The following is a 25,141-nucleotide window of genomic DNA, read 5'->3' on the forward strand; positions in this document are numbered from 1 at the left end:
TTTTCAGGGTCTGAGTTCGGTGTAGTGTCAGAACCTGAGTTAGGACACGTCTCCAGGCCTTAGTTAGGGAGATTTTCATAGCCTCGGGAGTAATTTCAGGGCCTTATTTAGGGACAGCATCAGGGATTCAGTTTGCATGAGAGGAGCCGTTCCTGCTAGAACCTTGAAAGCCGACACACGCAAATGCAAAAGAGAACCATGCACGCTGCTATGCAGGAATATTCCACAGCAGTTGAGTACATTTTCTTTAAGGTTAACAAGAGTTTAAAAATTATTTTTTTAAGAAAACAATATTCACGAGTTGAAAGAATTTCATCCTAAAGAATCTCTTTAGCTAAACTGGACATTCGTTAAGGACAAGGTTAGGTTAAAGTCTAGGGCTAGTGTCAGTTAATGACCTAGGGTTGGTGTCAAGGCCTCAGTTACATAGAGCATCCGAGCCTAATTTATGGCCTTTGTCAAGGTGTCTGGTAGGGACAGCGTCAGAGCCTGACATAGGGAGACCTTGAGGGCCTGGGTGAGGCCTTCCATGAGCCACCTGGCTGCAGACACTGTCAGGGCATGACTTAGGGGCAGCATCAGAGCCTTTGTTGGGTCAGCATTCAGGTCTTAGTGAAAGACATGAGCAGGGCTTGAGTGAGTCACAGAATCAAGGCCTCGGTTATGGAAAGCTTTCAGGGCCTGAGTTAGGCAGAGCCTCAGGTATTCACTTAAAGACACTAACAGGGCTTTCTTTGGGATAGTGTCAGGATCGTGGATACAAGTGCGTCAGAATATCAGCTCAGGAAAGTGTCTGGATTTTAGTTATGGATTGCAACAGGTCCCATGTTAGGGACAGATTCCGGGCCTTAGTGAGGGAGAGTTGTCAAGACCTTAGTTACTGAGAGCGTCAGGGTCTTCTTTAGAAGCAATGTCAGGGCTTCAGGTAAAAACAGCATCACGGACTGGCTTGGGGCGAGTGACACGGCCTGAGGGAGGCCTAGCATCAGTCCCTTAGCTGGGGACACTGTCAGGGCATGACACAGGAGCAGCATCAGTGCCGTCGTTGGATCAGCATTATGGTCTTCGTTCAAGACATGATCAGGCCTTCTCTTAGGGACAGCGTCAGGGCTTACTTAGGGACATTTTCAGGACCTTGGTAAGTGATGGGTTGGTAAATTAGCTCAGGAGAGTGTGAGGGCTTTAGATATTGAGGGCAACAGGGCCCTAGTCAGGGACAGTGTCAGGCCCTGACTTAGGACGAACATCCAGGCCTTCGTTAGTGACAGTGTCACGGCGTTGGGACTCAATTCAGGTCCTGACGTCGGCACAGCATAAGAGCTTCAGTTAGCATAAGAGGCAAGACATTAGCTAGGTAGAGGGTGCGGGTAAAGTCTAGGGATCGTGTCAGCAAATGACCTAGGGATAGCGTCAAGGCCTCACCAGCATCAGGGCCGGAAGTAGGGCGAGCAACATGGCCTGAGTGAGACCCAGCGTCAGGCCCCCTAGCTGGAGGCACTGTCAGGGCGTTTCCTGGGAGCAGCAGCAGGGCCTTTGTTGGGTCAGCATTCGCATCATAATGAAAGACATCAACAGGGCCTGAGTGAGTCACAGAATCAAAGCCTCAGTTAGGGAAAGCTTCAGGGCCTGAGTTTGGCACAGCCTCAGCTCTTACTTCAGGAAAGCCACAGGGCTTTCTTTGGGACAGGGTCAGGACCCTGGTTAGAAATGTGTCAGGATATTAGCTCAGGAGAGTGTCCGGATTGTAGTTGTTGATTGTAGCACGTCCCATGTTAGGGACAAATTGCACGCCTTAGTGAGAGATAGTGTCAAGGACTTAGTTAGGATTAGTCAGGGCCTTAGTTATGGAGAGTATTAGGGTTTAAGTTAGGCTAAGATGCAGGGCATCAGCTTGGGACAGAGTGACGTTCCGAGCCAGGGATAGTGTGAGGAAATGACGTAGGGTTGCTGTCAAGACCTTAGTTACTTAGAGCATCAGGGCCTAATTGAGGAGCTGTGTCAGGGCTTCGTGTAGGGAAAGCATCAGAACCTCACTTAGGGAGAACGTCTAGGCCTGAGTGAAGCCAAGCGTCAGCGCCCTAGTTGGTGATAAAAATCAGGGCATGACGGAGGAGCAGCATCAGGGCCTTTGTTGGTTCAGCATCCGGGTCATAGTGAAAGACATGAGCAGGGCCTGAGTGAGTCACAGAATCAAGGCCTCAGGTAGGGAAAGCTTCAGGGCCTGAGTTAGGCAGAGCCTCAGGTATTCCCTTAAGGACAGTAACAGGGCTTTCTTTGGGACAGTGTCAGGATCGTGGATACAAGTGCGTCAGAATGTCAGCTCAGGAAAGTGTCTGGATTTTAGTTATGGATTGCACCAGGTCCCATGTTAGGGACAGATTCCGGGCCTTAGTGAGAGGTCGTGTCAAGGCCTTAGGTAGGATTAGTCAGGGCCTTAGTTACGGAGAATATTAGGGTTTCATTTAGGATAAGATGCAGGGCATGAGCTTGGGACAGAGTCAGGTTCCGGGCCAGGGATAGTGTCAGGAAACGACCAAGGGAAAGCGTTAAAACCTTAGTTATTGAGAGCATCGGGGCCTTACTTAGGACCAGAGTCAGTCCCTAAATCACGACCACTGCCAGAGCTTCGTATACGGACAGCATCAGAGCCTAACTAAGGTACAGCCCAAGTGCCTAAGTGAGGCCTATCTTTAGGATCTGACTTAGGGAAAGTGTCAGGGCATGACTTATGAGCAGCATAAAGGCCTCTGTGGGATCAGCGTTAGGCTCTTCATTAAAGATATTATCAGGGCCTCTGTTAAGGAGAGCCTCAGGCCCTCATTTATGGACAGCATCAAGGATTAATTTGGGCCAGTTTCAGGACCTTGGTAAGACCTGGGTCAGGATATTAGCTCAGGATACTATCAGGACTTTAGATATTGCCGGCAGCTGGGCCTTAGTTAGAGACAGTGCCAGGGCCTGAGTTACGACTAGCCTTATGGCCTTTGTTAGGTACAGGGTCAGAGACGGAGCTAGGAGTTTTTTCAGGGTCTGAGTTCGGTGTAGTGTCAGGGCCTGAGTTAGGACACGTCTCCAGGCCTTAGTTAGGGAGAGTTTCACAGCCTCGGGAGTAATTTCAGGGCCTTATTTAGGGACAGCATCAGGGATTCAGTTAGCATGAGAGGAGCCATTCCTGCTAGCACCTTGAAAGCCGACACACGCAAATGCAAAAGAGAACCATGCACGCTGCTATGAAGGAATATTCCACAGCAGTTGAGTACATTTTCTTTAAGGTTAACAAGAGTTTAAAAATTATTTTTTTAAGAAAACAATATTCACGAGTTGAAAGAATTTCATCCTAAAGAATCTCTTTAGCTAAACTGGACATTCGTTAAGGACAAGGTTAGGTTAAGGTCTAGGGCTAGTGTCAGTTAATGACCTAGGGTTGGTGTCAAGGCCTCAGTTACATAGAGAATCCGGGCCTAATTTATGGCCTTTGTCAAGGTGTCTGGTAGGGACAGCGTCAGAGCCTGACATAGGGAGATCTTGAGGGCCTGGGTGAGGCCTTCCGTGAGCCCCCTGGCTGCAGACACTGTCAGGGCATGACTTAGGGGCAGCATCAGAGCCTTTGTTGGGTCAGCATTCAGGTCATAGTGAAAGACATGAGCAGGGCTTGAGTGAGTCACAGAATCAAGGCCTCGGTTATGGAAAGCTTTCAGGGCCTGAGTTAGGCAGAGCCTCAGGTATTCACTTAAAGACACTAACAGGGCTTTCTTTGGGACAGTGTCAGGATCGTGGATACAAGTGCGTCAGAATGTCAGCTCAGGAAAGTGTCTGGATTTTAGTTATGGATTGCACCAGGTCCCATGTTAGGGACAGATTCCAGGCCTTATTGAGAGGTCGTGTCAAGGCCTTAGGTAGGATTAGTCAGGGCCTTAGTTACGGAGAATATTAGGGTTTCATTTAGGATAAGATGCAGGGCATGAGCTTGGGACAGAGTCAGGTTCCGGGCCAGGGATAGTGTCAGGAAACGACCAAGGGAAAGCGTTAAAACCTTAGTTATTGAGAGCATCGGGGCCTTACTTAGGACCAGAGTCAGTCCCTAAATCACGACCACTGCCAGAGCTTCGTATACGGACAGCATCAGAGCCTAACTAAGGTACAGCCCAAGTGCCTAAGTGAGGCCTATCTTTAGGATCTGACTTAGGGAAAGTGTCAGGGCATGACTTATGAGCAGCATAAAGGCCTCTGTGGGATCAGCGTTAGGCTCTTCATTAAAGATATTATCAGGGCCTCTGTTAAGGAGAGCCTCAGGCCCTCATTTATGGACAGCATCAAGGATTAATTTGGGCCAGTTTCAGGACCTTGGTAAGACCTGGGTCAGGATATTAGCTCAGGATACTATCAGGACTTTAGATATTGCCGGCAGCTGGGCCTTAGTTAGAGACAGTGCCAGGGCCTGAGTTACGACTAGCCTTATGGCCTTTGTTAGGTACAGGGTCAGAGACGGAGCTAGGAGTTTTTTCAGGGTCTGAGTTCGGTGTAGTGTCAGGGCCTGAGTTAGGACACGTCTCCAGGCCTTAGTTAGGGAGAGTTTCACAGCCTCGGGAGTAATTTCAGGGCCTTATTTAGGGACAGCATCAGGGATTTAGTTAGCATGAGAGGAGCCGTTCCTGCTAGCACCTTGAAAGCCGACACACGCAAATGCAAAAGAGAACCATGCACGCTGCTATGAAGGAATATTCCACAGCAGTTGAGTACATTTTCTTTAAGGTTAACAAGAGTTTAAAAATTATTTTTTTAAGAAAACAATATTCACGAGTTGAAAGAATTTCATCCTAAAGAATCTCTTTAGCTAAACTGGACATTCGTTAAGGACAAGGTTAGGTTAAGGTCTAGGGCTAGTGTCAGTTAATGACCTAGGGTTGGTGTCAAGGCCTCAGTTACATAGAGAATCCGGGCCTAATTTATGGCCTTTGTCAAGGTGTCTGGTAGGGACAGCGTCAGAGCCTGACATAGGGAGATCTTGAGGGCCTGGGTGAGGCCTTCCGTGAGCCCCCTGGCTGCAGACACTGTCAGGGCATGACTTAGGGGCAGCATCAGAGCCTTTGTTGGGTCAGCATTCAGGTCATAGTGAAAGACATGAGCAGGGCTTGAGTGAGTCACAGAATCAAGGCCTCGGTTATGGAAAGCTTTCAGGGCCTGAGTTAGGCAGAGCCTCAGGTATTCACTTAAAGACACTAACAGGGCTTTCTTTGGGACAGTGTCAGGATCGTGGATACAAGTGCGTCAGAATGTCAGCTCAGGAAAGTGTCTGGATTTTAGTTATGGATTGCACCAGGTCCCATGTGAGGGACAGATTCCAGGCCTTATTGAGAGGTCGTGTCAAGGCCTTAGGTAGGATTAGTCAGGGCCTTAGTTACGGAGAATATTAGGGTTTCATTTAGGATAAGATGCAGGGCATGAGCTTGGGACAGAGTCAGGTTCCGGGCCAGGGATAGTGTCAGGAAACGACCAAGGGAAAGCGTTAAAACCTTAGTTATTGAGAGCATCGGGGCCTTACTTAGGACCAGAGTCAGTCCCTAAATCACGACCACTGCCAGAGCTTCGTATACGGACAGCATCAGAGCCTAACTAAGGTACAGCCCAAGTGCCTAAGTGAGGCCTATCTTTAGGATCTGACTTAGGGAAAGTGTCAGGGCATGACTTATGAGCAGCATAAAGGCCTCTGTGGGATCAGCGTTAGGGTCTTCATTAAAGATATTATCAGGGCCTCTGTTAAGGAGAGCCTCAGGCCCTCATTTATGGACAGCATCAAGGATTAATTTGGGCCAGTTTCAGGACCTTGGTAAGACCTGGGTCAGGATATTAGCTCAGGATACTATCAGGACTTTAGATATTGCCGGCAGCTGGGCCTTAGTTAGAGACAGTGCCAGGGCCTGAGTTACGACTAGCCTTATGGCCTTTGTTAGGTACAGGGTCAGAGACGGAGCTAGGAGTTTTTTCAGGGTCTGAGTTCGGTGTAGTGTCAGGGCCTGAGTTAGGACACGTCTCCAGGCCTTAGTTAGGGAGAGTTTCACAGCCTCGGGAGTAATTTCAGGGCCTTATTTAGGGACAGCATCAGGGATTTAGTTAGCATGAGAGGAGCCGTTCCTGCTAGCACCTTGAAAGCCGACACACGCAAATGCAAAAGAGAACCATGCACGCTGCTATGAAGGAATATTCCACAGCAGTTGAGTAAATTTTCTTTAAGGTTAACAAGAGTTTAAAAATTATTTTTTTAAGAAAACAATATTCACGAGTTGAAAGAATTTCATCCTAAAGAATCTCTTTAGCTAAACTGGACATTCGTTAAGGAAAAGGTTAGGTTAAGGTCTAGGGCTAGTGTCAGTTAATGACCTAGGGTTGGTGTCAAGGCCTCAGTTACATAGAGAATCCGGGCCTAATTTATGGCCTTTGTCAAGGTGTCTGGTAGGGACAGCGTCAGAGCCTGACATAGGGAGATCTTGAGGGCCTGGGTGAGGCCTTCCGTGAGCCCCCTGGCTGCAGACACTGTCAGGGCATGACTTAGGGGCAGCATCAGAGCCTTTGTTGGGTCAGCATTCAGGTCATAGTGAAAGACATGAGCAGGGCTTGAGTGAGTCACAGAATCAAGGCCTCGGTTATGGAAAGTTTTCAGGGCCTGAGTTAGGCAGAGCCTCAGGTATTCCCTTAAGGACAGTAACAGGGCTTTCTTTGGGACAGTGTCAGGATCGTGGATACAAGTGCGTCAGAATGTCAGCTCAGGAAAGTGTCTGGATTTTAGTTATGGATTGCACCAGGTCCCATGTGAGGGACAGATTCCGGGCCTTAGTGAGAGGTCGTGTCAAGGCCTTAGGTAGGATTAGTCAGGGCCTTAGTTACGGAGAATATTAGGGTTTCATTTAGGATAAGATGCAGGGCATGAGCTTGGGACAGAGTCAGGTTCCGGGCCAGGGATAGTGTCAGGAAACGACCAAGGGAAAGCGTTAAAACCTTAGTTATTGAGAGCATCGGGGCCTTACTTAGGACCAGAGTCAGTCCCTAAATCACGACCACTGCCAGAGCTTCGTATACGGACAGCATCAGAGCCTAACTAAGGTACAGCCCAAGTGCCTAAGTGAGGCCTATCTTTAGGATCTGACTTAGGGAAAGTGTCAGGGCATGACTTATGAGCAGCATAAAGGCCTCTGTGGGATCAGCGTTAGGCTCTTCATTAAAGATATTATCAGGGCCTCTGTTAAGGAGAGCCTCAGGCCCTCATTTATGGACAGCATCAAGGATTAATTTGGGCCAGTTTCAGGACCTTGGTAAGACCTGGGTCAGGATATTAGCTCAGGATACTATCAGGACTTTAGATATTGCCGGCAGCTGGGCCTTAGTTAGAGACAGTGCCAGGGCCTGAGTTACGACTAGCCTTATGGCCTTTGTTAGGTACAGGGTCAGAGACGGAGCTAGGAGTTTTTTCAGGGTCTGAGTTCGGTGTAGTGTCAGGGCCTGAGTTAGGACACGTCTCCAGGCCTTAGTTAGGGAGAGTTTCACAGCCTCGGGAGTAATTTCAGGGCCTTATTTAGGGACAGCATCAGGGATTTAGTTAGCATGAGAGGAGCCGTTCCTGCTAGCACCTTGAAAGCCGACACACGCAAATGCAAAAGAGAACCATGCACGCTGCTATGAAGGAATATTCCACAGCAGTTGAGTACATTTTCTTTAAGGTTAACAAGAGTTTAAAAATTATTTTTTTAAGAAAACAATATTCACGAGTTGAAAGAATTTCATCCTAAAGAATCTCTTTAGCTAAACTGGACATTCGTTAAGGACAAGGTTAGGTTAAGGTCTAGGGCTAGTGTCAGTTAATGACCTAGGGTTGGTGTCAAGGCCTCAGTTACATAGAGAATCCGGGCCTAATTTATGGCCTTTGTCAAGGTGTCTGGTAGGGACAGCGTCAGAGCCTGACATAGGGAGATCTTGAGGGCCTGGGTGAGGCCTTCCGTGAGCCCCCTGGCTGCAGACACTGTCAGGGCATGACTTAGGGGCAGCATCAGAGCCTTTGTTGGGTCAGCATTCAGGTCATAGTGAAAGACATGAGCAGGGCTTGAGTGAGTCACAGAATCAAGGCCTCGGTTATGGAAAGCTTTCAGGGCCTGAGTTAGGCAGAGCCTCAGGTATTCACTTAAAGACACTAACAGGGCTTTCTTTGGGACAGTGTCAGGATCGTGGATACAAGTGCGTCAGAATGTCAGCTCAGGAAAGTGTCTGGATTTTAGTTATGGATTGCACCAGGTCCCATGTTAGGGACAGATTCCAGGCCTTATTGAGAGGTCGTGTCAAGGCCTTAGGTAGGATTAGTCAGGGCCTTAGTTACGGAGAATATTAGGGTTTCATTTAGGATAAGATGCAGGGCATGAGCTTGGGACAGAGTCAGGTTCCGGGCCAGGGATAGTGTCAGGAAACGACCAAGGGAAAGCGTTAAAACCTTAGTTATTGAGAGCATCGGGGCCTTACTTAGGACCAGAGTCAGTCCCTAAATCACGACCACTGCCAGAGCTTCGTATACGGACAGCATCAGAGCCTAACTAAGGTACAGCCCAAGTGCCTAAGTGAGGCCTATCTTTAGGATCTGACTTAGGGAAAGTGTCAGGGCATGACTTATGAGCAGCATAAAGGCCTCTGTGGGATCAGCGTTAGGCTCTTCATTAAAGATATTATCAGGGCCTCTGTTAAGGAGAGCCTCAGGCCCTCATTTATGGACAGCATCAAGGATTAATTTGGGCCAGTTTCAGGACCTTGGTAAGACCTGGGTCAGGATATTAGCTCAGGATACTATCAGGAATTTAGATATTGCCGGCAGCTGGGCCTTAGTTAGAGACAGTGCCAGGGCCTGAGTTACGACTAGCCTTATGGCCTTTGTTAGGTACAGGGTCAGAGACGGAGCTAGGAGTTTTTTCAGGGTCTGAGTTCGGTGTAGTGTCAGGGCCTGAGTTAGGACACGTCTCCAGGCCTTAGTTAGGGAGAGTTTCACAGCCTCGGGAGTAATTTCAGGGCCTTATTTAGGGACAGCATCAGGGATTTAGTTAGCATGAGAGGAGCCGTTCCTGCTAGAACCTTGAAAGCCGACACACGCAAATGCAAAAGAGAACCATGCACGCTGCTATGAAGGAATATTCCACAGCAGTTGAGTACATTTTCTTTAAGGTTAACAAGAGTTTAAAAATTATTTTTTTAAGCAAACAATATTCACGAGTTGAAAGAATTTCATCCTAAAGAATCTCTTTAGGGGCTTCCCTGGTGGCGCAGTGGTTGAGAGTCCGCCTGCCGATGCAGGGGACACGGGTTCGTGCCCCGGTCCGGGAAGATCCCACGTGCCGTGGAGCAGCTGGGCCCGTGAGCCATGGCCGCTGAGGCTGTGCGTCCGGAGCCTGTGCTCCGCAATGGGAGAGGCCACAACAGTGAGAGGCCCGCGTACCACAAAAAAAAAAAAAAAAAATCTGTTTAGCTAAACTGGACATTCGTTAAGGACAAGGTTAGGTTAAGGTCTAGGGCTAGTGTCAGTTAATGACCTAGGGTTGGTGTCAAGGCCTCAGTTACATAGAGAATCCGGGCCTAATTTATGGCCTTTGTCAAGGTGTCTGGTAGGGACAGCGTCAGAGCCTGACATAGGGAGATCTTGAGGGCCTGGGTGAGGCCTTCCGTGAGCCCCCTGGCTGCAGACACTGTCAGGGCATGACTTAGGGGCAGCATCAGAGCCTTTGTTGGGTCAGCATTCAGGTCATAGTGAAAGACATGAGCAGGGCTTGAGTGAGTCACAGAATCAAGGCCTCGGTTATGGAAAGTTTTCAGGGCCTGAGTTAGGCAGAGCCTCAGGTATTCACTTAAAGACACTAACAGAGCTTTCTTTGGGACAGTGTCAGGATCATGGATACAAGTGCGTCAGAATGTCAGCTCAGGAAAGTGTCTGGATTTTAGTTATGGATTGCACCAGGTCCCATGTTAGAGACAGATTCCAGGCCTTATTGAGAGGTCGTGTCAAGGCCTTAGGTAGGATTAGTCAGGGCCTTAGTTACGGAGAATATTAGGGTTTCATTTAGGATAAGATGCAGGGCATGAGCTTGGGACAGAGTCAGGTTCCGGGCCAGGGATAGTGTCAGGAAACGACCAAGGGAAAGCGTTAAAACCTTAGTTATTGAGAGCATCGGGGCCTTACTTAGGACCAGAGTCAGTCCCTAAATCACGACCACTGCCAGAGCTTCGTATACGGACAGCATCAGAGCCTAACTAAGGTACAGCCCAAGTGCCTAAGTGAGGCCTATCTTTAGGATCTGACTTAGGGAAAGTGTCAGGGCATGACTTATGAGCAGCATAAAGGCCTCTGTGGGATCAGCGTTAGGGTCTTCATTAAAGATATTATCAGGGCCTCTGTTAAGGAGAGCCTCAGGCCCTCATTTATGGACAGCATCAAGGATTAATTTGGGCCAGTTTCAGGACCTTGGTAAGACCTGGGTCAGGATATTATCAGGACTTTAGATATTGCCGGCAGCTGGGCCTTAGTAAGAGACAGTGCCAGGGCCTGAGTTACGACTAGCCTTATGGCCTTTGTTAGGTACAGGGTCAGAGACGGAGCTAGGAGTTTTTTCAGGGTCTGAGTTCGGTGTAGTGTCAGGGCCTGAGTTAGGACACGTCTCCAGGCCTTAGTTAGGGAGAGTTTCACAGCCTCGGGAGTAATTTCAGGGCCTTATTTAGGGACAGCATCAGGGATTTAGTTAGCATGAGAGGAGCCATTCCTGCTAGCACCTTGAAAGCCGACACACGCAAATGCAAAAGAGAACCATGCACGCTGCTATGCAGGAATATTCCACAGCAGTTGAGTACATTTTCTTTAAGGTTAACAAGAGTTTAAAAATTATTTTTTTAAGCAAACAATATTCACGAGTTGAAAGAATTTCATCCTAAAGAATCTCTTTAGCTAAACTGGACATTCGTTAAGGACAAGGTTAGGTTAAGGTCTAGGGCTAGTGTCAGTTAATGACCTAGGGTTGGTGTCAAGGCCTCAGTTACATAGAGAATCCGGGCCTAATTTATGGCCTTTGTCAAGGTGTCTGGTAGGGACAGCGTCAGAGCCTGACATAGGGAGATCTTGAGGGCCTGGGTGAGGCCTTCCGTGAGCCCCCTGGCTGCAGACACTGTCAGGGCATGACTTAGGGGCAGCATCAGAGCCTTTGTTGGGTCAGCATTCAGGTCATAGTGAAAGACATGAGCAGGGCTTGAGTGAGTCACAGAATCAAGGCCTCGGTTATGGAAAGCTTTCAGGGCCTGAGTTAGGCAGAGCCTCAGGTATTCACTTAAAGACACTAACAGGGCTTTCTTTGGGACAGTGTCAGGATCGTGGATACAAGTGCGTCAGAATGTCAGCTCAGGAAAGTGTCTGGATTTTAGTTATGGATTGCACCAGGTCCCATGTTAGGGACAGATTCCAGGCCTTATTGAGAGGTCGTGTCAAGGCCTTAGGTAGGATTAGTCAGGGCCTTAGTTACGGAGAATATTAGGGTTTCATTTAGGATAAGATGCAGGGCATGAGCTTGGGACAGAGTCAGGTTCCGGGCCAGGGATAGTGTCAGGAAACGACCAAGGGAAAGCGTTAAAACCTTAGTTATTGAGAGCATCGGGGCCTTACTTAGGACCAGAGTCAGTCCCTAAATCACGACCACTGCCAGAGCTTCGTATACGGACAGCATCAGAGCCTAACTAAGGTACAGCCCAAGTGCCTAAGTGAGGCCTATCTTTAGGATCTGACTTAGGGAAAGTGTCAGGGCATGACTTATGAGCAGCATAAAGGCCTCTGTGGGATCAGCGTTAGGCTCTTCATTAAAGATATTATCAGGGCCTCTGTTAAGGAGAGCCTCAGGCCCTCATTTATGGACAGCATCAAGGATTAATTTGGGCCAGTTTCAGGACCTTGGTAAGACCTGGGTCAGGATATTAGCTCAGGATACTATCAGGAATTTAGATATTGCCGGCAGCTGGGCCTTAGTTAGAGACAGTGCCAGGGCCTGAGTTACGACTAGCCTTATGGCCTTTGTTAGGTACAGGGTCAGAGACGGAGCTAGGAGTTTTTTCAGGGTCTGAGTTCGGTGTAGTGTCAGGGCCTGAGTTAGGACACGTCTCCAGGCCTTAGTTAGGGAGAGTTTCACAGCCTCGGGAGTAATTTCAGGGCCTTATTTAGGGACAGCATCAGGGATTTAGTTAGCATGAGAGGAGCCATTCCTGCTAGCACCTTGAAAGCCGACACACGCAAATGCAAAAGAGAACCATGCACGCTGCTATGAAGGAATATTCCACAGCAGTTGAGTACATTTTCTTTAAGGTTAACAAGAGTTTAAAAATTATTTTTTTAAGCAAACAATATTCACGAGTTGAAAGAATTTCATCCTAAAGAATCTCTTTAGCTAAACTGGACATTCGTTAAGGACAAGGTTAGGTTAAGGTCTAGGGCTAGTGTCAGTTAATGACCTAGGGTTGGTGTCAAGGCCTCAGTTACATAGAGAATCCGGGCCTAATTTATGGCCTTTGTCAAGGTGTCTGGTAGGGACAGCGTCAGAGCCTGACATAGGGAGATCTTGAGGGCCTGGGTGAGGCCTTCCGTGAGCCCCCTGGCTGCAGACACTGTCAGGGCATGACTTAGGGGCAGCATCAGAGCCTTTGTTGGGTCAGCATTCAGGTCATAGTGAAAGACATGAGCAGGGCTTGAGTGAGTCACAGAATCAAGGCCTCGGTTATGGAAAGCTTTCAGGGCCTGAGTTAGGCAGAGCCTCAGGTATTCACTTAAAGACACTAACAGGGCTTTCTTTGGGACAGTGTCAGGATCGTGGATACAAGTGCGTCAGAATGTCAGCTCAGGAAAGTGTCTGGATTTTAGTTATGGATTGCACCAGGTCCCATGTGAGGGACAGATTCCAGGCCTTATTGAGAGGTCGTGTCAAGGCCTTAGGTAGGATTAGTCAGGGCCTTAGTTACGGAGAATATTAGGGTTTCATTTAGGATAAGATGCAGGGCATGAGCTTGGGACAGAGTCAGGTTCCGGGCCAGGGATAGTGTCAGGAAACGACCAAGGGAAAGCGTTAAAACCTTAGTTATTGAGAGCATCGGGGCCTTACTTAGGACCAGAGTCAGTCCCTAAATCACGACCACTGCCAGAGCTTCGTATACGGACAGCATCAGAGCCTAACTAAGGTACAGCCCAAGTGCCTAAGTGAGGCCTATCTTTAGGATCTGACTTAGGGAAAGTGTCAGGGCATGACTTATGAGCAGCATAAAGGCCTCTGTGGGATCAGCGTTAGGCTCTTCATTAAAGATATTATCAGGGCCTCTGTTAAGGAGAGCCTCAGGCCCTCATTTATGGACAGCATCAAGGATTAATTTGGGCCAGTTTCAGGACCTTGGTAAGACCTGGGTCAGGATATTAGCTCAGGATACTATCAGGACTTTAGATATTGCCGGCAGCTGGGCCTTAGTTAGAGACAGTGCCAGGGCCTGAGTTACGACTAGCCTTATGGCCTTTGTTAGGTACAGGGTCAGAGACGGAGCTAGGAGTTTTTTCAGGGTCTGAGTTCGGTGTAGTGTCAGGGCCTGAGTTAGGACACGTCTCCAGGCCTTAGTTAGGGAGAGTTTCACAGCCTCGGGAGTAATTTCAGGGCCTTATTTAGGGACAGCATCAGGGATTTAGTTAGCATGAGAGGAGCCATTCCTGCTAGCACCTTGAAAGCCGACACACGCAAATGCAAAAGAGAACCATGCACGCTGCTATGAAGGAATATTCCACAGCAGTTGAGTACATTTTCTTTAAGGTTAACAAGAGTTTAAAAATTATTTTTTTAAGAAAACAATATTCACGAGTTGAAAGAATTTCATCCTAAAGAATCTCTTTAGCTAAACTGGACATTCGTTAAGGACAAGGTTAGGTTAAGGTCTAGGGCTAGTGTCAGTTAATGACCTAGGGTTGGTGTCAAGGCCTCAGTTACATAGAGAATCCGGGCCTAATTTATGGCCTTTGTCAAGGTGTCTGGTAGGGACAGCGTCAGAGCCTGACATAGGGAGATCTTGAGGGCCTGGGTGAGGCCTTCCGTGAGCCCCCTGGCTGCAGACACTGTCAGGGCATGACTTAGGGGCAGCATCAGAGCCTTTGTTGGGTCAGCATTCAGGTCATAGTGAAAGACATGATCAGGGCTTGAGTGAGTCACAGAATCAAGGCCTCGGTTATGGAAAGTTTTCAGGGCCTGAGTTAAGCAGAGCCTCAGGTATTCCCTTAAGGACAGTAACAGGGCTTTCTTTGGGACAGTGTCAGGATCGTGGATACAAGTGCGTCAGAATGTCAGCTCAGGAAAGTGTCTGGATTTTAGTTATGGATTGCACCAGGTCCCATGTGAGGGACAGATTCCGGGCCTTAGTGAGAGGTCGTGTCAAGGCCTTAGGTAGGATTAGTCAGGGCCTTAGTTACGGAGAATATTAGGGTTTCATTTAGGATAAGATGCAGGGCATGAGCTTGGGACAGAGTCAGGTTCCGGGCCAGGGATAGTGTCAGGAAACGACCAAGGGAAAGCGTTAAAACCTTAGTTATTGAGAGCATCGGGGCCTTACTTAGGACCAGAGTCAGTCCCTAAATCACGACCACTGCCAGAGCTTCATATACGGACAGCATCAGAGCCTAACTAAGGTACAGCCCAAGTGCCTAAGTGAGGCCTATCTTTAGGATCTGACTTAGGGAAAGTGTCAGGGCATGACTTATGAGCAGCATAAAGGCCTCTGTGGGATCAGCGTTAGGCTCTTCATTAAAGATATTATCAGGGCCTCTGTTAAGGAGAGCCTCAGGCCCTCATTTATGGACAGCATCAAGGATTAATTTGGGCCAGTTTCAGGACCTTGGTAAGACCTGGGTCAGGATATTAGCTCAGGATACTATCAGGACTTTAGATATTGCCGGCAGCTGGGCCTTAGTTAGAGACAGTGCCAGGGCCTGAGTTACGACTAGCCTTATGGCCTTTGTTAGGTACAGGGTCAGAGACGGAGCTAGGAGTTTTTTCAGGGTCTGAGTTCGGTGTAGTGTCAGGGCCTGAGTTAGGACACGTCTCCAGGCCTTAGTTAGGGAGAGTTTCACAGCCTCGGGAGTAATTTCAGGGCCTTATTTAGGGACAGCATCAGGGATTTAGTTAGCATGAGAGGAGCCGTTCCTGCTAGAACCTTGAAAGCCGACACACGCAAATGCAAAAGAGAACCATGCACGCTGCTATGAAGGAATATTCCACAGCAGTTGAGTACATTTTCTTTAAGGTTAACAAGAGTTTAAAAATTATTTATTTAAGAAAACAATATTCACGAGTTGAAAGAATTTCATCCTAAAGAATCTCTTTAGCTAAACTGGACATTCGTTAAGCACAAGGTTAGGTTAAGTTCTAGGGCTAGTGTCAGTTAATGACCTAGGGTTGGTGTCAAGGCCTCAGTTACATAGAGAATCCGGGCCTAATTTATGGCCTTTGTCAAGGTTTCTGGTAGGGACAGCGTCAGAGGCTGACATAGGGAGATCTTGAGGGCCTGGGTGAGGCCTTCCGTGAGCCCCCTGGCTGCAGACACTGTCAGGGCATGACTTAGGGGCAGCATCAGAGCCTTTGTTGGGTCAGCATTCAGGTCATAGTGAAAGACATGAGCAGGGCTTGAGTGAGTCACAGAATCAAGGCCTCGGTTATGGAAAGTTTTCAGGGCCTGAGTTAGGCAGAGCCTCAGGTATTCACTTAAAGACACTAACAGAGCTTTCTTTGGGACAGTGTCAGGATCGTGGATACAAGTGCGTCAGAATGTCAGCTCAGGAAAGTGTCTGGATTTTAGTTATGGATTGCACCAGGTCCCATGTGAGGGACAGATTCCGGGCCTTAGTGAGAGGTCGTGTCAAGGCCTTAGGTAGGATTAGTCAGGGCCTTAGTTACGGAGAATATTAGGGTTTCATTTAGGATAAGATGCAGGGCATGAGCTTGGGACAGAGTCAGGTTCCGGGCCAGGGATAGTGTCAGGAAACGACCAAGGGAAAGCGTTAAAACCTTAGTTATTGAGAGCATCGGGGCCTTACTTAGGACCAGAGTCAGTCCCTAAATCACGACCACTGCCAGAGCTTCGTATACGGACAGCATCAGAGCCTAACTAAGGTACAGCCCAAGTGCCTAAGTGAGGCCTATCTTTAGGATCTGACTTAGGGAAAGTGTCAGGGCATGACTTATGAGCAGCATAAAGGCCTCTGTGGGATCAGCGTTAGGCTCTTCATTAAAGATATTATCAGGGCCTCTGTTAAGGAGAGCCTCAGGCCCTCATTTATGGACAGCATCAAGGATTAATTTGGGCCAGTTTCAGGACCTTGGTAAGACCTGGGTCAGGATATTATCAGGACTTTAGATATTGCCGGCAGCTGGGCCTTAGTTAGAGACAGTGCCAGGGCCTGAGTTACGACTAGCCTTATGGCCTTTGTTAGGTACAGGGTCAGAGACGGAGCTAGGAGTTTTTTCAGGGTCTGAGTTCGGTGTAGTGTCAGGGCCTGAGTTAGGACACGTCTCCAGGCCTTAGTTAGGGAGAGTTTCACAGCCTCGGGAGTAATTTCAGGGCCTTATTTAGGGACAGCATCAGGGATTTAGTTAGCATGAGAGGAGCCATTCCTGCTAGCACCTTGAAAGCCGACACACGCAAATGCAAAAGAGAACCATGCACGCTGCTATGCAGGAATATTCCACAGCAGTTGAGTAAATTTTCTTTAAGGTTAACAAGAGTTTAAAAATTATTTTTTTAAGAAAACAATATTCACGAGTTGAAAGAATTTCATCCTAAAGAATCTCTTTAGCTAAACTGGACATTCGTTAAGGACAAGGTTAGGTTAAAGTCTAGGGCTAGTGTCAGTTAATGACCTAGGGTTGGTGTCAAGGCCTCAGTTACATAGAGCATCCGAGCCTAATTTATGACCTTTGTCAAGGTTTCTGGTAGGGACAGCGTCAGAGCCTGACATAGGGAGATCTTGAGGGCCTGGGTGAGGCCTTCCGTGAGCCCCCTGGCTGCAGACACTGTCAGGGCATGACTTAGGGGCAGCATCAGAGCCTTTGTTGGGTCAGCATTCAGGTCATAGTGAAAGACATGAGCAGGGCTTGAGTGAGTCACAGAATCAAGGCCTCGGTTATGGAAAGCTTTCAGGGCCTGAGTTAGGCAGAGCCTCAGGTATTCACTTAAAGACACTAACAGGGCTTTCTTTGGGATAGTGTCAGGATCGTGGATACAAGTGCGTCAGAATATCAGCTCAGGAAAGTGTCTGGATTTTAGTTATGGATTGCAACAGGTCCCATGTTAGGGACAGATTCCGGGCCTTAGTGAGGGAGAGTTGTCAAGACCTTAGTTACTGAGAGCGTCAGGGTCTTCTTTAGAAGCAATGTCAGGGCTTCAGGTAAAAACAGCATCACGGACTGGCTTGGGGCGAGTGACACGGCCTGAGGGAGGCCTAGCGTCAGTCCCTTAGCTGGGGACACTGTCAGGGCATGACACAGGAGCAGCATCAGTGCCGTCGTTGGATCAGCATTATGGTCTTCGTTCAAGACATGATCAGGCCTTCTCTTAGGGACAGCGTCAGGGCTTACTTAGGGACATTTTCAGGACCTTGGTAAGTGATGGGTTGGTAAATTAGCTCAGGAGAGTGTGAGGGCTTTAGATATTGAGGGCAACAGGGCCCTAGTCAGGGACAGTGTCAGGCCCTGACTTAGGACGAACATCCAGGCCTTCGTTAGTGACAGTGTCACGGCGTTGGGACTCAATTCAGGTCCTGACGTCGGCACAGCATAAGAGCTTCAGTTAGCATAAGAGGCAAGACATTAGCTAGGTAGAGGGTGCGGGTAAAGTCTAGGGATCGTGTCAGCAAATGACCTAGGGATAGCGTCAAGGCCTCACCAGCATCAGGGCCGGAAGTAGGGCGAGCAACATGGCCTGAGTGAGACCCAGCGTCAGGCCCCCTAGCTGGAGGCACTGTCAGGGCGTTTCCTGGGAGCAGCAGCAGGGCCTTTGTTGGGTCAGCATTCGCATCATAATGAAAGACATCAACAGGGCCTGAGTGAGTCACAGAATCAAAGCCTCAGTTAGGGAAAGCTTCAGGGCCTGAGTTTGGCACAGCCTCAGCTCTTACTTCAGGAAAGCCACAGGGCTTTCTTTGGGACAGGGTCAGGACCCTGGTTAGAAATGTGTCAGGATATTAGCTCAGGAGAGTGTCCGGATTGTAGTTGTTGATTGTAGCACGTCCCATGTTAGGGACAAATTGCACGCCTTAGTGAGAGATAGTGTCAAGGACTTAGTTAGGATTAGTCAGGGCCTTAGTTATGGAGAGTATTAGGGTTTAAGTTAGGCTAAGATGCAGGGCATCAGCTTGGGACAGAGTGACGTTCCGAGCCAGGGATAGTGTGAGGAAATGACGTAGGGTTGCTGTCAAGACCTTAGTTACTTAGAGCATCAGGGCCTAATTGAGGAGCTGTGTCAGGGCTTCGTGTAGGGAAAGCATCAGAACCTCACTTAGGGAGAACGTCTAGGCCTGAGTGAAGCCAAGCGTCAGCGCCCTAGTTGGTGATAAAAATCAGGGCATGACGGAGGAGCAGCATCAGGGCCTTTGTTGGTTCAGCATCCGGGTCATAGTGAAAGACATGAGCAGGTCCTGAGTGAGTCACAGAATCAAGGCCTCAGGTAGGGAAAGCTTCAGGGCCTGAGTTAGGCAGAGCCTCAGGTATTCCCTTAAGGACAGTAACAGGGCTTTCTTTGGGACAGTGTCAGGATCGTGGATACAAGTGCGTCAGAATGTCAGCTCAGGAAAGTGTCTGGATTTTAGTTATGGATTGCACCAGGTCCCATGTGAGGGACAGATTCCGGGCCTTAGTGAGAGGTCGTGTCAAGGCCTTAGGTAGGATTAGTCAGGGCCTTAGTTACGGAGAATATTAGGGTTTCATTTAGGATAAGATGCAGGGCATGAGCTTGGGACAGAGTCAGGTTCCGGGCCAGGGATAGTGTCAGGAAACGACCAAGGGAAAGCGTTAAAACCTTAGTTATTGAGAGCATCGGGGCCTTACTTAGGACCAGAGTCAGTCCCTAAATCACGACCACTGCCAGAGCTTCATATACGGACAGCATCAGAGCCTAACTAAGGTACAGCCCAAGTGCCTAAGTGAGGCCTATCTTTAGGATCTGACTTAGGGAAAGTGTCAGGGCATGACTTATGAGCAGCATAAAGGCCTCTGTGGGATCAGCGTTAGGGTCTTCATTAAAGATATTATCAGGGCCTCTGTTAAGGAGAGCCTCAGGCCCTCATTTATGGACAGCATCAAGGATTAATTTGGGCCAGTTTCAGGACCTTGGTAAGACCTGGGTCAGGATATTATCAGGACTTTAGATATTGCCGGCAGCTGGGCCTTAGTTAGAGACAGTGCCAGGGCCTGAGTTACGACTAGCCTTATGGCCTTTGTTAGGTACAGGGTCAGAGACGGAGCTAGGAGTTTTTTCAGGGTCTGAGTTCGGTGTAGTGTCAGGGCCTGAGTTAGGACACGTCTCCAGGCCTTAGTTAGGGAGAGTTTCACAGCCTCGGGAGTAATTTCAGGGCCTTATTTAGGGACAGCATCAGGGATTTAGTTAGCATGAGAGGAGCCATTCCTGCTAGCACCTTGAAAGCCGACACACGCAAATGCAAAAGAGAATCATGCACGCTGCTATGAAGGAATATTCCACAGCAGTTGAGTACATTTTCTTTAAGGTTAACAAGAGTTTAAAAATTATTTTTTTAAGAAAACAATATTCACGAGTTGAAAGAATTTCATCCTAAAGAATCTCTTTAGCTAAACTGGACATTCGTTAAGGACAAGGTTAGGTTAAGGTCTAGGGCTAGTGTCAGTTAATGACCTAGGGTTGGTGTCAAGGCCTCAGTTACATAGAGAATCCGGGCCTAATTTATGGCCTTTGTCAAGGTGTCTGGTAGGGACAGCGTCAGAGCCTGACATAGGGAGATCTTGAGGGCCTGGGTGAGGCCTTCCATGAGCCCCCTGGCTGCAGACACTGTCAGGTTATGACTTAGGGGCAGCATCAGAGCCTTTGTTGGGTCAGCATTCAGGTCATAGTGAAAGACATGAGCAGGGCTTGAGTGAGTCACAGAATCAAGGCCTCGGTTATGGAAAGCTTTCAGGGCCTGAGTTAGGCAGAGCCTCAGGTATTCACTTAAAGACACTAACAGGGCTTTCTTTGGGACAGTGTCAGGATCGTGGATACAAGTGCGTCAGAATGTCAGCTCAGGAAAGTGTCTGGATTTTAGTTATGGATTGCACCAGGTCCCATGTTAGGGACAGATTCCAGGCCTTATTGAGAGGTCGTGTCAAGGCCTTAGGTAGGATTAGTCAGGGCCTTAGTTACGGAGAATATTAGGGTTTCATTTAGGATAAGATGCAGGGCATGAGCTTGGGACAGAGTCAGGTTCCGGGCCAGGGATAGTGTCAGGAAACGACCAAGGGAAAGCGTTAAAACCTTAGTTATTGAGAGCATCGGGGCCTTACTTAGGACCAGAGTCAGTCCCTAAATCACGACCACTGCCAGAGCTTCGTATACGGACAGCATCAGAGCCTAACTAAGGTACAGCCCAAGTGCCTAAGTGAGGCCTATCTTTAGGATCTGACTTAGGGAAAGTGTCAGGGCATGACTTATGAGCAGCATAAAGGCCTCTGTGGGATCAGCGTTAGGCTCTTCATTAAAGATATTATCAGGGCCTCTGTTAAGGAGAGCCTCAGGCCCTCATTTATGGACAGCATCAAGGATTAATTTGGGCCAGTTTCAGGACCTTGGTAAGACCTGGGTCAGGATATTAGCTCAGGATACTATCAGGACTTTAGATATTGCCGGCAGCTGGGCCTTAGTTAGAGACAGTGCCAGGGCCTGAGTTACGACTAGCCTTATGGCCTTTGTTAGGTACAGGGTCAGAGACCGAGCTAGGAGTTTTTTCAGGGTCTGAGTTCGGTGTAGTGTCAGAACCTGAGTTAGGACACGTCTCCAGGCCTTAGTTAGGGAGAGTTTCATAGCCTCGGGAGTAATTTCAGGGCCTTATTTAGGGACAGCATCAGGGATTCAGTTTGCATGAGAGGAGCCGTTCCTGCTAGAACCTTGAAAGCCGACACACGCAAATGCAAAAGAGAACCATGCACGCTGCTATGCAGGAATATTCCACAGCAGTTGAGTAAATTTTCTTTAAGGTTAACAAGAGTTTAAAAATTATTTTTTTAAGAAAACAATATTCACGAGTTGAAAGAATTTCATCCTAAAGAATCTCTTTAGCTAAACTGGACATTCGTTAAGGACAAGGTTAGGTTAAATTCTAGGGCTAGTGTCAGTTAATGACCTAGGGTTGGTGTCAAGGCCTCAGTTACATAGAGCATCCGAGCCTAATTTATGACCTTTGTCAAGGTTTCTGGTAGGGACAGCGTCAGAGCCTGACATAGGGAGATCTTGAGGGCCTGGGTGAGGCCTTCCGTGAGCCCCCTGGCTGCAGACACTGTCAGGGCATGACTTAGGGGCAGCATCAGAGCCTTTGTTGGGTCAGCATTCAGGTCATAGTGAAAGACATGAGCAGGGCTTGAGTGAGTCACAGAATCAAGGCCTCGGTTATGGAAAGCTTTCAGGGCCTGAGTTAGGCAGAGCCTCAGGTATTCACTTAAAGACACTAACAGGGCTTTCTTTGGGACAGTGTCAGGATCGTGGATACAAGTGCGTCAGAATATCAGCTCAGGAAAGTGTCTGGATTTTAGTTTTGGATTGCACCAGGTCCCATGTTAGGGACAGATTCCGGGCCTTAGTGAGGGAGAGTTGTCAAGACCTTAGTTACTGAGAGCGTCAGGGTCTTCTTTAGAAGCAATGTCAGGGCTTCAGGTAAAAACAGCATCACGGACTGGCTTGGGGCGAGTGACACGGCCTGAGGGAGGCCTAGCGTCAGTCCCTTAGCTGGGGACACTGTCAGGGCATGACACAGGAGCAGCATCAGTGCCGTCGTTGGATCAGCATTATGGTCTTCGTTCAAGACATGATCAGGCCTTCTCTTAGGGACAGCGTCAGGGCTTACTTAGGGACATTTTCAGGACCTTGGTAAGTGATGGGTTGGTAAATTAGCTCAGGAGAGTGTGAGGGCTTTAGATATTGAGGGCAACAGGGCCCTAGTCAGGGACAGTGTCAGGCCCTGACTTAGGACGAACATCCAGGCCTTCGTTAGTGACAGTGTCACGGCGTTGGGACTCAATTCAGGTCCTGACGTCGGCACAGCATAAGAGCTTCAGTTAGCATAAGAGGCAAGACATTAGCTAGGTAGAGGGTGCGGGTAAAGTCTAGGGATCGTGTCAGCAAATGACCTAGGGATAGCGTCAAGGCCTCACCAGCATCAGGGCCGGAAGTAGGGCGAGCAACATGGCCTGAGTGAGACCCAGCGTCAGGCCCCCTAGCTGGAGGCACTGTCAGGGCGTGTCCTGGGAGCAGCAGCAGGGCCTTTGTTGGGTCAGCATTCGCATCATAATGAAAGACATCAACAGGGCCTGAGTGAGTCACAGAATCAAAGCCTCAGTTAGGGAAAGCTTCAGGGCCTGAGTTTGGCACAGCCTCAGCTCTTACTTCAGGAAAGCCACAGGGCTTTCTTTGGGACAGGGTCAGGACCCTGGTTAGAAATGTGTCAGGATATTAGCTCAGGAGAGTGTCCGGATTGTAGTTGTTGATTGTAGCACGTCCCATGTTAGGGACAAATTGCACGCCTTAGTGAGAGATAGTGTCAAGGACTTAGTTAGGATTAGTCAGGGCCTTAGTTATGGAGAGTATTAGGGTTTAAGTTAGGCTAAGATGCAGGGCATCAGCTTGGGACAGAGTGACGTTCCGAGCCAGGGATAGTGTGAGGAAATGACGTAGGGTTGCTGTCAAGACCTTAGTTACTTAGAGCATCAGGGCCTAATTGAGGAGCTGTGTCAGGGCTTCGTGTAGGGAAAGCATCAGAACCTCACTTAGGGAGAACGTCTAGGCCTGAGTGAAGCCAAGCGTCAGCGCCCTAGTTGGTGATAAAAATCAGGGCATGACGGAGGAGCAGCATCAGGGCCTTTGTTGGTTCAGCATCCGGGTCATAGTGAAAGACATGAGCAGGTCCTGAGTGAGTCACAGAATCAAGGCCTCAGTTAGGGAAAGCTTCAGGGCCTGAGTTAGGCAGAGCCTCAGGTATTCCCTTAAGGACAGTAACAGGGCTTTCTTTGGGACAGTGTCAGGATCGTGGATACAAGTGCGTCAGAATGTCAGCTCAGGAAAGTGTCTGGATTTTAGTTATGGATTGCACCAGGTCCCATGTGAGGGACAGATTCCGGGCCTTAGTGAGAGGTCGTGTCAAGGCCTTAGGTAGGATTAGTCAGGGCCTTAGTTACGGAGAATATTAGGGTTTCATTTAGGATAAGATGCAGGGCATGAGCTTGGGACAGAGTCAGGTTCCGGGCCAGGGATAGTGTCAGGAAACGACCAAGGGAAAGCGTTAAAACCTTAGTTATTGAGAGCATCGGGGCCTTACTTAGGACCAGAGTCAGTCCCTAAATCACGACCACTGCCAGAGCTTCATATACGGACAGCATCAGAGCCTAACTAAGGTACAGCCCAAGTGCCTAAGTGAGGCCTATCTTTAGGATCTGACTTAGGGAAAGTGTCAGGGCATGACTTATGAGCAGCATAAAGGCCTCTGTGGGATCAGCGTTAGGGTCTTCATTAAAGATATTATCAGGGCCTCTGTTAAGGAGAGCCTCAGGCCCTCATTTATGGACAGCATCAAGGATTAATTTGGGCCAGTTTCAGGACCTTGGTAAGACCTGGGTCAGGATATTAGCTCAGGATACTATCAGGACTTTAGATATTGCCGGCAGCTGGGCCTTAGTTAGAGACAGTGCCAGGGCCTGAGTTACGACTAGCCTTATGGCCTTTGTTAGGTACAGGGTCAGAGACGGAGCTAGGAGTTTTTTCAGGGTCTGAGTTCGGTGTAGTGTCAGGGCCTGAGTTAGGACACGTCTCCAGGCCTTAGTTAGGGAGAGTTTCACAGCCTCGGGAGTAATTTCAGGGCCTTATTTAGGGACAGCATCAGGGATTTAGTTAGCATGAGAGGAGCCATTCCTGCTAGCACCTTGAAAGCCGACACACGCAAATGCAAAAGAGAACCATGCACGCTGCTATGCAGGAATATTCCACCGCAGTTGAGTACATTTTCTTTAAGGTTAACAAGAGTTTAAAAATTATTTTTTTAAGAAAACAATATTCACGAGTTGAAAGAATTTCATCCTAAAGAATCTCTTTAGCTAAACTGGACATTCGTTAAGGACAAGGTTAGGTTAAGGTCTAGGGCTAGTGTCAGTTAATGACCTAGGGTTGGTGTCAAGGCCTCAGTTACATAGAGAATCCGGGCCTAATTTATGGCCTTTGTCAAGGTGTCTGGTAGGGACAGCATCAGAGCCTGACATAGGGAGATCTTGAGGGCCTGGGTGAGGCCTTCCGTGAGCCCCCTGGCTGCAGACACTGTCAGGGCATGACTTAGGGGCAGCATCAGAGCCTTTGTTGGGTCAGCATTCAGGTCATAGTGAAAGACATGAGCAGGGCTTGAGTGAGTCACAGAATCAAGGCCTCGATTATGGAAAGCTTTCAGGGCCTGAGTTAGGCAGAGCCTCAGGTATTCACTTAAAGACACTAACAGGGCTTTCTTTGGGACAGTGTCAGGATCGTGGATACAAGTGCGTCAGAATGTCAGCTCAGGAAAGTGTCTGGATTTTAGTTATGGATTGCACCAGGTCCCATGTTAGGGACAGATTCCAGGCCTTATTGAGAGGTCGTGTCAAGGCCTTAGGTAGGATTAGTCAGGGCCTTAGTTACGGAGAATATTAGGGTTTCATTTAGGATAAGATGCAGGGCATGAGCTTGGGACAGAGTCAGGTTCCGGGCCAGGGATAGTGTCAGGAAACGACCAAGGGAAAGCGTTAAAACCTTAGTTATTGAGAGCATCGGGGCCTTACTTAGGACCAGAGTCAGTCCCTAAATCACGACCACTGCCAGAGCTTCATATACGGACAGC

Source organism: Kogia breviceps, chromosome 6, assembly GCF_026419965.1.
Source record: "Kogia breviceps isolate mKogBre1 chromosome 6, mKogBre1 haplotype 1, whole genome shotgun sequence".
Taxonomy (NCBI): domain Eukaryota; kingdom Metazoa; phylum Chordata; class Mammalia; order Artiodactyla; family Physeteridae; genus Kogia; species Kogia breviceps.